Source organism: Gorilla gorilla, chromosome 13, assembly GCF_029281585.2.
Source record: "Gorilla gorilla gorilla isolate KB3781 chromosome 13, NHGRI_mGorGor1-v2.1_pri, whole genome shotgun sequence".
Classification (NCBI taxonomy): domain Eukaryota; kingdom Metazoa; phylum Chordata; class Mammalia; order Primates; family Hominidae; genus Gorilla; species Gorilla gorilla.
In genome coordinates, this window is record NC_073237.2 from 76,106,792 (window position 1) to 76,115,565 (window position 8,774).

At 41.5% G+C, this 8,774-nt stretch overlaps 1 long non-coding RNA gene across 1 annotated transcript; it reads left to right on the forward strand.

Moving 5' to 3' along the window:
* The first annotated feature begins 654 nt into the window (after positions 1-654).
* Positions 655-8,388, forward strand: LOC129524680 (uncharacterized). The gene is made up of 4 exons (XR_008668540.2): positions 655-792; positions 1,574-1,635; positions 2,449-2,546; positions 7,963-8,388. It is a non-coding gene; the product is annotated as an uncharacterized lncRNA (long non-coding RNA).
* Positions 8,389-8,774: the final 386 nt, after the last annotated feature.

Genomic DNA, 8,774 nt, shown 5'->3' on the forward strand with positions numbered 1-8,774 from the left:
ACTACCCTCTTGGTGTAATAAAATCCACCATTATGTGTTGAATTGTGTTCCTCTCAAATTCATATGCTGAAGTCTCCTAGTTCTTCAGAATGTGACCATATTTGAAGATAGGACCTTTAAAGAGGTGATGAAGTTAAAATTAGGCCGTATGTTTGGGCTCTAATCCAGTGTGACTGGTGTCCATCTAAGAAGAAGAAATTAGGACAGAGACATAGAGGGAAGACCATTGGAAGACACAGGGATAAGATGGCTGTCTACAAGCCAAGGAGAGAGGCTCCTGAAGAAACCGGCCCTGCCAATACCATCTTGTCGGATATATGGCCTCCAGAACTGTGGGAAAATAAATTTCTGTTGTTTAAGCCACACAGCCTGTAGTACTTTGTTATGGCAGTTCTAACAAACTCATATACTCACCTGGATTGGAAATAAAGAAATACAGGGTTTTGTCTTGTTTCTGTCACTCCTGAATTATATTTGACTTTGGGCATATCACTCAGCCTTCCCATTTGCAGTGTGGTCCAGTTCTTGTATACTTGCTTATTCAAACCACTCAGTTTCATAGTCTTTGCTAACCGCACCCTGACTTTACTCTGAGAAAACACTCACCCTTCACATTTATTTCTCACAGTTCAGATGGAGCTGATCTTCAGCTCCAGCTCCAGTGGGCATGTTACTCAGGTCTGGCCAATCAGTATGTTCCATGCCCACAATGATTGGTTCAAGAATGCACATATGACACAGCCCTGGACAATGAGATTCCATTTCACGACTTCATCTGGAACTATTGTGCAGGTAGGATCTCTGTTTGCTGAAGCTGCTAAGGTGAGAGGATGAATGTCTGGGGCTTGCTTCAGCTGTCTTGGAACCACAGAGAAGGGTCAGACCAAGAATGAAGCCAATGCAGAGAAAACTGAACCACAAGATGGAGAGAGATCAGTACTAAGAACCCTTTGCGAGTCCCCGATCCAGTCTTGCCTGAAGCCAGTGATTCTTGGGGGCCCTGTAGTTTTCATTAATAAGCTAGTGAATCCCTCCACTTTTTCCCCTCAAGGCAGTTTGACTTGCATTCCTCTCATTGCTACCAAAAGAGTCCTGAGTTGTAGAATGGCTGAATGCTGCCTCTTCCTCTGCAAAATGAGTGTATCCTTTATAATTGAAACTATTTTTTCCCAATTAACTATTACATAGAACACAAATACTGCTGTGTATGTGAGAGGAGGCAGGAGTGAGGGTGGGAAATAAAACCTGACCCCTTTGACATTCCTCTAATCCCCTGGTTCTGTGTGGAAACCTCTGGGTTAGATGATTCAAAGTTTCCTGCCAATCCTTAGAATTATTAAGTTTTCTGTACTTATGAACATTTGTAGCACTCAGTGGGTAGGAATTTCAGGGGCAAAGGGGATAGCAGAGTGAGGAGGAGAAAGCACTAACAGGTAAAGAAAACACTGTCAGAGGCCACACACAGGCATTTTCTCCCGCTAATGCTGGTGAAGTTGCCGAATGACCAGAGGTGAGGGCTGCTTGTAAAGTGCTTTAATATTGGGATACTCTGTGATTTTTCTATCTGTCTCAGGCAGAGCTCCAGGCTGTCAAGCACATGCTGAATAATTGACTTGAGAACACTTATGGAGAGAGGTATTCTTGGTCCTCATGGTAGTAACAGAACTTAAAGAGCAGTATCACTGGAGCCCCTAAAAACTTCCACAGATGGGTGAAAAGCCCACCAGATTCACCTTGAATGTACCATAATTAGTAGTACTTTTATAGAAAAAGTTTTACTGAGCCCCATCTGGGATGAGTTTTGCCATTTATAATAATCTTTAGCACAGTGATTTTTCACCAAATCTGAAGAAAACTTTGAAAACTACATGAGCCTTCAATCCCTTGTCTGCTCTCAAATGTGTACATACAGTTTGCAATCAATTTCAAGGATTCTGACCTTTCAGAGCCATTTTTGCACTGGACCTCAGGCAAAGCGCTCCTGCTCTAGACACATGTGTCACACATGCATTCGCTGATTTGTTTTTTAAGCCACTGGGATCTTTCTAAATCTAAATTCTTTAAATTGTAGTTTAAGCAACTCTGCTAATTCATTTTGTCAACTGCCATTACCTTTTTCTTTTATTTTGTGAGTGCTTTGTCTCTGATTTGGTTCACCTCTGAGTATGATCTAAGGAAGAGTTCCTCATTTACTTAACAAATATTTATTGGGAACATGTATGTGCGATATCATGAAAGTGAAGATAGAGGGTCTCAGTTGCCTTGGAACTTCTGGTCCTGTGGGAAAACACAGGACTTAGGTAACGTGAAGTCAGCAGACTCTTATGTCAGCTCTATCTCTAGAACAAGGGCATTAGATCGGTGGGACTCAAAGCAGCAGAGGACTGGAGTTTGGAGGGGACTCTTGCACCTAAGACTGTGTAAAGTCTGCCCCTACAACTGTTGCAGCTTTGCAGAAATGCTGGAGGCTTCACAGAAAGAGAGACTAAGAAAGACTGAGGACTGTTAAGCATGCCCTATCCTATTATCAAACACTTCACTCCAGGGTAAGTTCAGTGAGGCACTTGACTCTTGAGTGAAAAATTTATGGAGACTCTAAAATCTTTTCGAAAAATAGATATCAAAATGTTGATATTTTGCCCATCATGGAAAAATTAATTTTAATCTTTTAAAAATATTTCATGAAAATGTTATCTCTCCGTCCCTGAGATTTTTGATGCTCCCTTAAATTTTGTGCCTGAAGTGAGTGTCTTGCTCATCTCACCCTAGTCCCAGCCCCACCTCACACTGCAGTGACAAGTCACAGCACATGGTTTAGAAATGTTTGCAATTGATCATTTTATAATTTAGCGTATATAGGATGCATATTGTTATAATAAATATTTGGGATTTTGTGTGTGTGCGTGTGTGTGTGTGTGTGTGTTTGTATGTAACTAATTTGACTTCATGAGATCCTTAAAAAATTTACAGTAAGTGTTTGAGGGTCAGCAGATTGAGACACAGAACATACATGCATCATTTTTGACTCAACATCTCTTAGTTTAGCTTGGAAATCCTGCTGCACAGCACCACATCTGGTTCTGAGGTTTAGCTGTTGTCTACCTCTGTCCTACGTGGTCATAAAGGGCTGGTGGAGGCTGGGCATGGTGGTTCATACCTGTAATCTCAGCACTTTGGGAGGCCGAGGTGGGCGGATCACTTGAACTCAGGGGTCAGAGACCAGCCTGGGCAACATGGCGAAAACCTGCCTCTACCAAGAATACAAAAATGAGCTCGGCCTGGTGACCTTTGCCTATAGTCCCAGCTACTCAGGAGGCCTAGGTGGGAGGATCACCTGAGCCTGGGAGGTTAAGGCTACAATGAACCATAATTGTGCCACTGCATTCCAGCCTGGGTGATGGAGTGAGACCCTGTCTGTCTAAAAAAAAAAGAGCCAGTGAAGACTGCTGACTGCATGCCCTGTAGCTACATGCCTTGCCCTGAGGCCACTGTTATTTTCCCACTTCATGATCCTCCATGGGATTGCTCAGCCCCTCACCTCTGGCTTTATGTTGCCCTGATCTCTTCTTACTGTCCCAAGTCCCATATCTCTGTCTTCTTCTGTTCCTAATTTTCTACCTGTTCCCCAGTCTCAATACCAGACTTTGCTTTGTGTTTCATCCCTGACTCCTCTATTGCTGGTGTATATCCGTCTCCCACGCTATTTCTTTGCCATCTGGAACAAGTTCTAGAAGCCTAATTAACTTGTAAAGTGCATTCTGTTTGGATGGCACAACCCATCTTTCTTCCCCGTGACTTGAACCTCCTGACCTTTTCTCATAAAACACTCATGTCCTATTTGCTACCCTGTGCTCAGTTGTCATTAGTTTGTGTTGACAGTTTTATTGTTTCCTGGTGACCCCTGTCCATCCACAATTACTATGGTATGTAGCAACCTATTTATTTCAAAGTTAAATGTGTGGTATAAAAATAAAACCAAAAATTCCACATTCTCGGGGGCAAAAATCCCAGTTTTTAAAATATGATTCACATTCATTCATGTATGTATAAATCCTATTATAACTTATTTCACTAAATTAGTGGCTAGGTCTCTTAACCACGTCCAGAGAACAGTTAGTAATTCTTGGCTTTTTAGAACTCCTAGGCTCTTAAAATTGTGCATATGAATAAACAAACATTGAAAGAAAATTTTTTCATGGAAGCCAAAATCAACCAAAAATAGATACATTTCAGCAATTACCACATTTATAGGCTTTAAAATATTGGCCTATTAATGAAGATGATTCATTCTTTCAAAACATCCTGGATTTTGACATAAAATAAGTTTATAGTTATGAGACCTGTGTGACCTCATCATAATGTTGGAATTAAAATAATAGAGAGAAAAATAGTTTGGTATATAGGAGTATGAAGCGAGGTGAGGAGACCAAGGTCTTTGTGTCAGTTGCTGACACTGATTATGGGAGCAGCTTGGGTAAGACGTGTACCGTGTGGATGCCTTATGCTGGTAAAAGGAAGATGGGGGCTAAAAAGAGTAGCTTCCATCCAGAAATCACTAAAGCCAATGTAAATCAGCATCACATGATTACAGACCTATATTTAAAAAAATTTTTTATCTCTGATTGCATTCCTATGATTAGTTTACACAATAACGGATCGTTATTTGATTTTAAAAGTTGAAAGGCCAGCACAAAGATGCAGAAAGAAAAAAAAAGTCCTGTGTGTTCCATAGGAGGCCAAGAAGTTTGGTATTTTTTCAGATACACATAATATTCTTCTATGTATATCTGTACTCGTTAGACTGAGGATCCAGGTTTTATTAATTTCCATATCCTTTTTATAACTCTGTGGGATTCACATCTTTTGGGAGAATGGACTCTGGGAATAACCACATCTATTTGTAAAAGCGTGCCCTTGACAGTTTATCTTTGGATTAATTGGTAAGTTTTATGAGTCAAATTGCCCCAGGCTTTTTCCTGAGTTTCTTCAGAGAAGCAATGGGAGGCAAAACTAACATTTTGCTGGTGCTTTGGGATCCTTGGTAAGAAGCTTATGTGAGAAGCACAAAGTATCGCTCTCATTTGGCACTCGCGATTCGAAGGCATATTGAAGCAGACACTTGAGTGCTCCAAATGACAAGATAATCCAGATAAACTTTACGCATCTTGCAGCACTTGAAGTTTCTAAAGCCAAATAGAGTGGAAGGATAAAAGACAAACCAAGTTCCTAAGTTAGTTCATATCCTATATGTACTTAATGCCTCTCCTTCATATGAATCCCTGCTGCCAGCAACAAATATTACAGCCAAGCACCTAGAGTTGGCCTATCTCCATGTGGACAATTCTATCACATATATGGGCTATGGATTCCAAAAATGGGACTATCTTCTTATGTAACTTGCTTCATTTTAATTAACATAGTACTGAGTAATTAAATATGCTTTTCTACAATATCAGCTGTAATAGCAAAGTAGTTCTCCATTATATGGATGAAATGAAAATATACTTAATCAATCCCCTATATTTACATATTAGGAATCTCCACTGTTGGTGACTTACAATGCGGAAAAAGCTTCAATTTGACCTTTTAAGGTTTCCAAAACTTTTAGTAAAAATGAAACTGACGGGAGACCCAAGAGAGTAGGACTCAGAGCCCTGTGAGGTATTACATATTATTACATATTGGGTCAGCAGGGCTTGCACCCTACAAAACCTGGGGGAGAACTGGATGCTTGAGTAATAATTTATGTAAAATCATTATATAAACTGTGGCAAATGCACAAAATATGACATATTAAGGCTCAGAAATGACTATCTTTCAACATAATCTTTCCATGGTCATTTCTTGCTGAAGATATCGGCCTGTATTTAATTATCAGCCATGGTTTATACAGTTTAATGTGGGGTGCATCTTTCTTAGTCTTTTTTTTTTTTTTTTTTTGAGATGGAGTCTCACTTTGTCGCCAGGCTGGAGCGCAGTAGCGTGATCTTGGCTCACTGCAACCACTGCCTCCTGGGTTCAAGTGATTCTCGTGCCTCAGCCTCCCTAGTAGATGGGATTATAGGCACATGCCACCACACTCAGCTAATTTTTGTATTTTTAGTAGACACGGGGTTTCTCCATGTTTGCCAGGGTGGTCTCGATCTCCTGACCTTGTGATCCGCCTACCTCAGCCTCCCAAAGGTGCTGGGATTACAGGCGTGAGCCACAATGCCTAGCCTCTTAGACGAGTCTTAATATGGACTTAAGTATAGTGCAGTTTAAAAAGTGGACGATGGCTTTATAAGTGAATTAATAATTTTAGATGTATTAAGTCTGGTGACTTGTACTGTGTGAGCATAGCTACCTGGAACTACATGTCCCAGGATACGCTTTCCTATTTGGTACTCGGTTAAAGTTGGCCACTAGAAAAATTCACACAAGTTTTGGAAGGCCAAAGCCAAGCCACAGCCATCTTGTTATTTTTGGAAGGTTGGCACAGGATGCCAGGCACGGAGGCAGCTCATGCACACTGTAACTCTTCTGCAAGCTCACCTCGTTGTTGTGGGGCAGCACCCACACCCATCCACCTGCACCTCCCACCAGAGCTACTCCTTCAGGTTCTGTGAACTCTGGGTCCCATATGCGTGTTGCTCCTTAATGAAGGGTGCAGCTCGTCCTGCAGATTATCCGTGGCAACACGGTTGGAAGTGGTGCAAAGCAGATGCAAGTTCCAGTGTGATCTCCCATGTTCCAGTTTGTTCTTGCTCTTCTTTTCATCCAGCTTCCTGCCCTACTGCAACCTGGCTGACCTATGGAAATTGTACAGACTGCTTCTTCAGTTCCCACTATTACCTACAGTGTAACCACTACAAGAAATTCCTTATCTGAGACCACTCATACCAGTTCTACTTCTTTGATCAAATTCTGTTATAATAAGGAAAAAAAGAAAAAGTATTCATACACATACAGACAAGCACACACATTGAACCTGAAAGGTAGATGCACATAGCAGCTAGGCCTCCTCAGGCACTGAGGGATAGGATTGGGGTGGAGATTGAAAGACTCTTTAGTATAGGGGGCTTGCGTGTGAGAGATGTATGAGATGTGAAAGATGTGAGAGTGATGACGGGAGTAGCCTCAGGCTTAATGGGGAATGACCCCATGGGCCTGGGAACATGGGACACAATTCCAGACACAAGAGCTCTGGAGAGTTTAACATAGAACCTTACATATGTGCAATTAGTGAACCAAAGTTTATGTACCCGGGGCCCATAGAAAACATAGAAAGTGCATATAAGAAAAGGTAGAAAAGAGTATGGGACTGGGATGGAAGCATTCTGGAAAGGAGTAGTGGACCTCTGGTAGTTTTGCCTGCCTGGCAAACATCCCTAATCTCCTGACAGGAATACCAGGGTTGTTAATGCATACGGTGATTCTCTGTGAATTTATAAGGGATGATCCCTCCAGGCAGATGCCCTAGATTGGGGCACCTGGCTTGGAGACTGGAGCAGATCCTAGCTTCATTCACCCATCTGAACATTCTGCTGGTAACTTTGTGCCATGAACATGCTTGACTGTGTGCCATACCTCCCCACACAGTTCATGTGTTTCAGGTGGAGGGGCTCAAGCCCACCTTAGGCACAGGAATGGGCATTTGACTGACTCCTGGCTATATTCCCATAGCCAATAATCCCCGTGGATGAAGAGAACCTCATTTTCCCCAGAGAAACAGAATCTTGGTGGTGTGACTTTGAGGAATGTGTTCACTCCTGAACCTATCTCTATGGTTAGCCATATGATCTCCTATTTAGACATTTGTTTTGTGCTGAACTGTGTCCCCTAAAATTGATATGCTGAAGTCCTAATCTCCAGTATCTCAGAATGTGACGGTATTTGGAGATAGGACAATTAAAGAGATAATTAAGGTAAAATAAGTTCTTATGAGTGGGCCCTGATGCAATATGACCACTTTCTGTATAGGAGATTAGGACACAGACGTATACCGAGGGAAGGCCAAGTAAAAAGGAAGGAGAGGGCCATCCACAAGCCAAGAAGAGGGGTTCCAATGAAATGAACCCTGCTGACGCCTTGTTCTCAGACTTCCAGGCCCCAGAATTGTGAGAAAATAAATTTTTGTTCATTAAGTTACCCAGTCTCTGGTACTTTGTTAAGTCAGCCCTACCAAACTTATACAGCATTGTTAGCTCTTACTAAGTGACTCCATTTTTATAAAAAGATATCAAACTAATCTGTATTGTCTGCCTAGATACTTGCCTATTTAAAAAGTGACATAAACTAGCCCCATAATGAGCACCCTTTTAGCTTCGGGCCCACCCACCATTTAGCAAAAATCAAGCTGAAACAACCTTTATGAAGGGAAGTTTGGTTAAAGTGTATTTGTTTCATCAATTCCACCAGCTATTTGAAAGCTTACCTCTCTACCAAGCTCAATCATGAAGCTGAATCCCTCAGCTTTCAAGTGTTATTTGGGCATTAGCTTATCTATAACAAATTGCTTTTTGTTGAGGTGTCCTCAGCATTGAGCAAAGAACATTCTAGAAGAACCTCAAGAAGCCCATTTCTGTGTCTCCTGAAAGGTAACTACTAAGACCATTGCGTGGGATTTTTGCCAGGAGGGCCCTGGGGAGAAATTTCTAACTCAAGTACCAAGAATATCTGCTCTTCTCATGATCAATTAATCCAGAGATTCACATAGTTTTTATTTTTGCAAGGATAGCTAGAAAGTTGGGTAATGGTTCTTAAACTTAAAACTTAATGTGCAGAAGAATCAC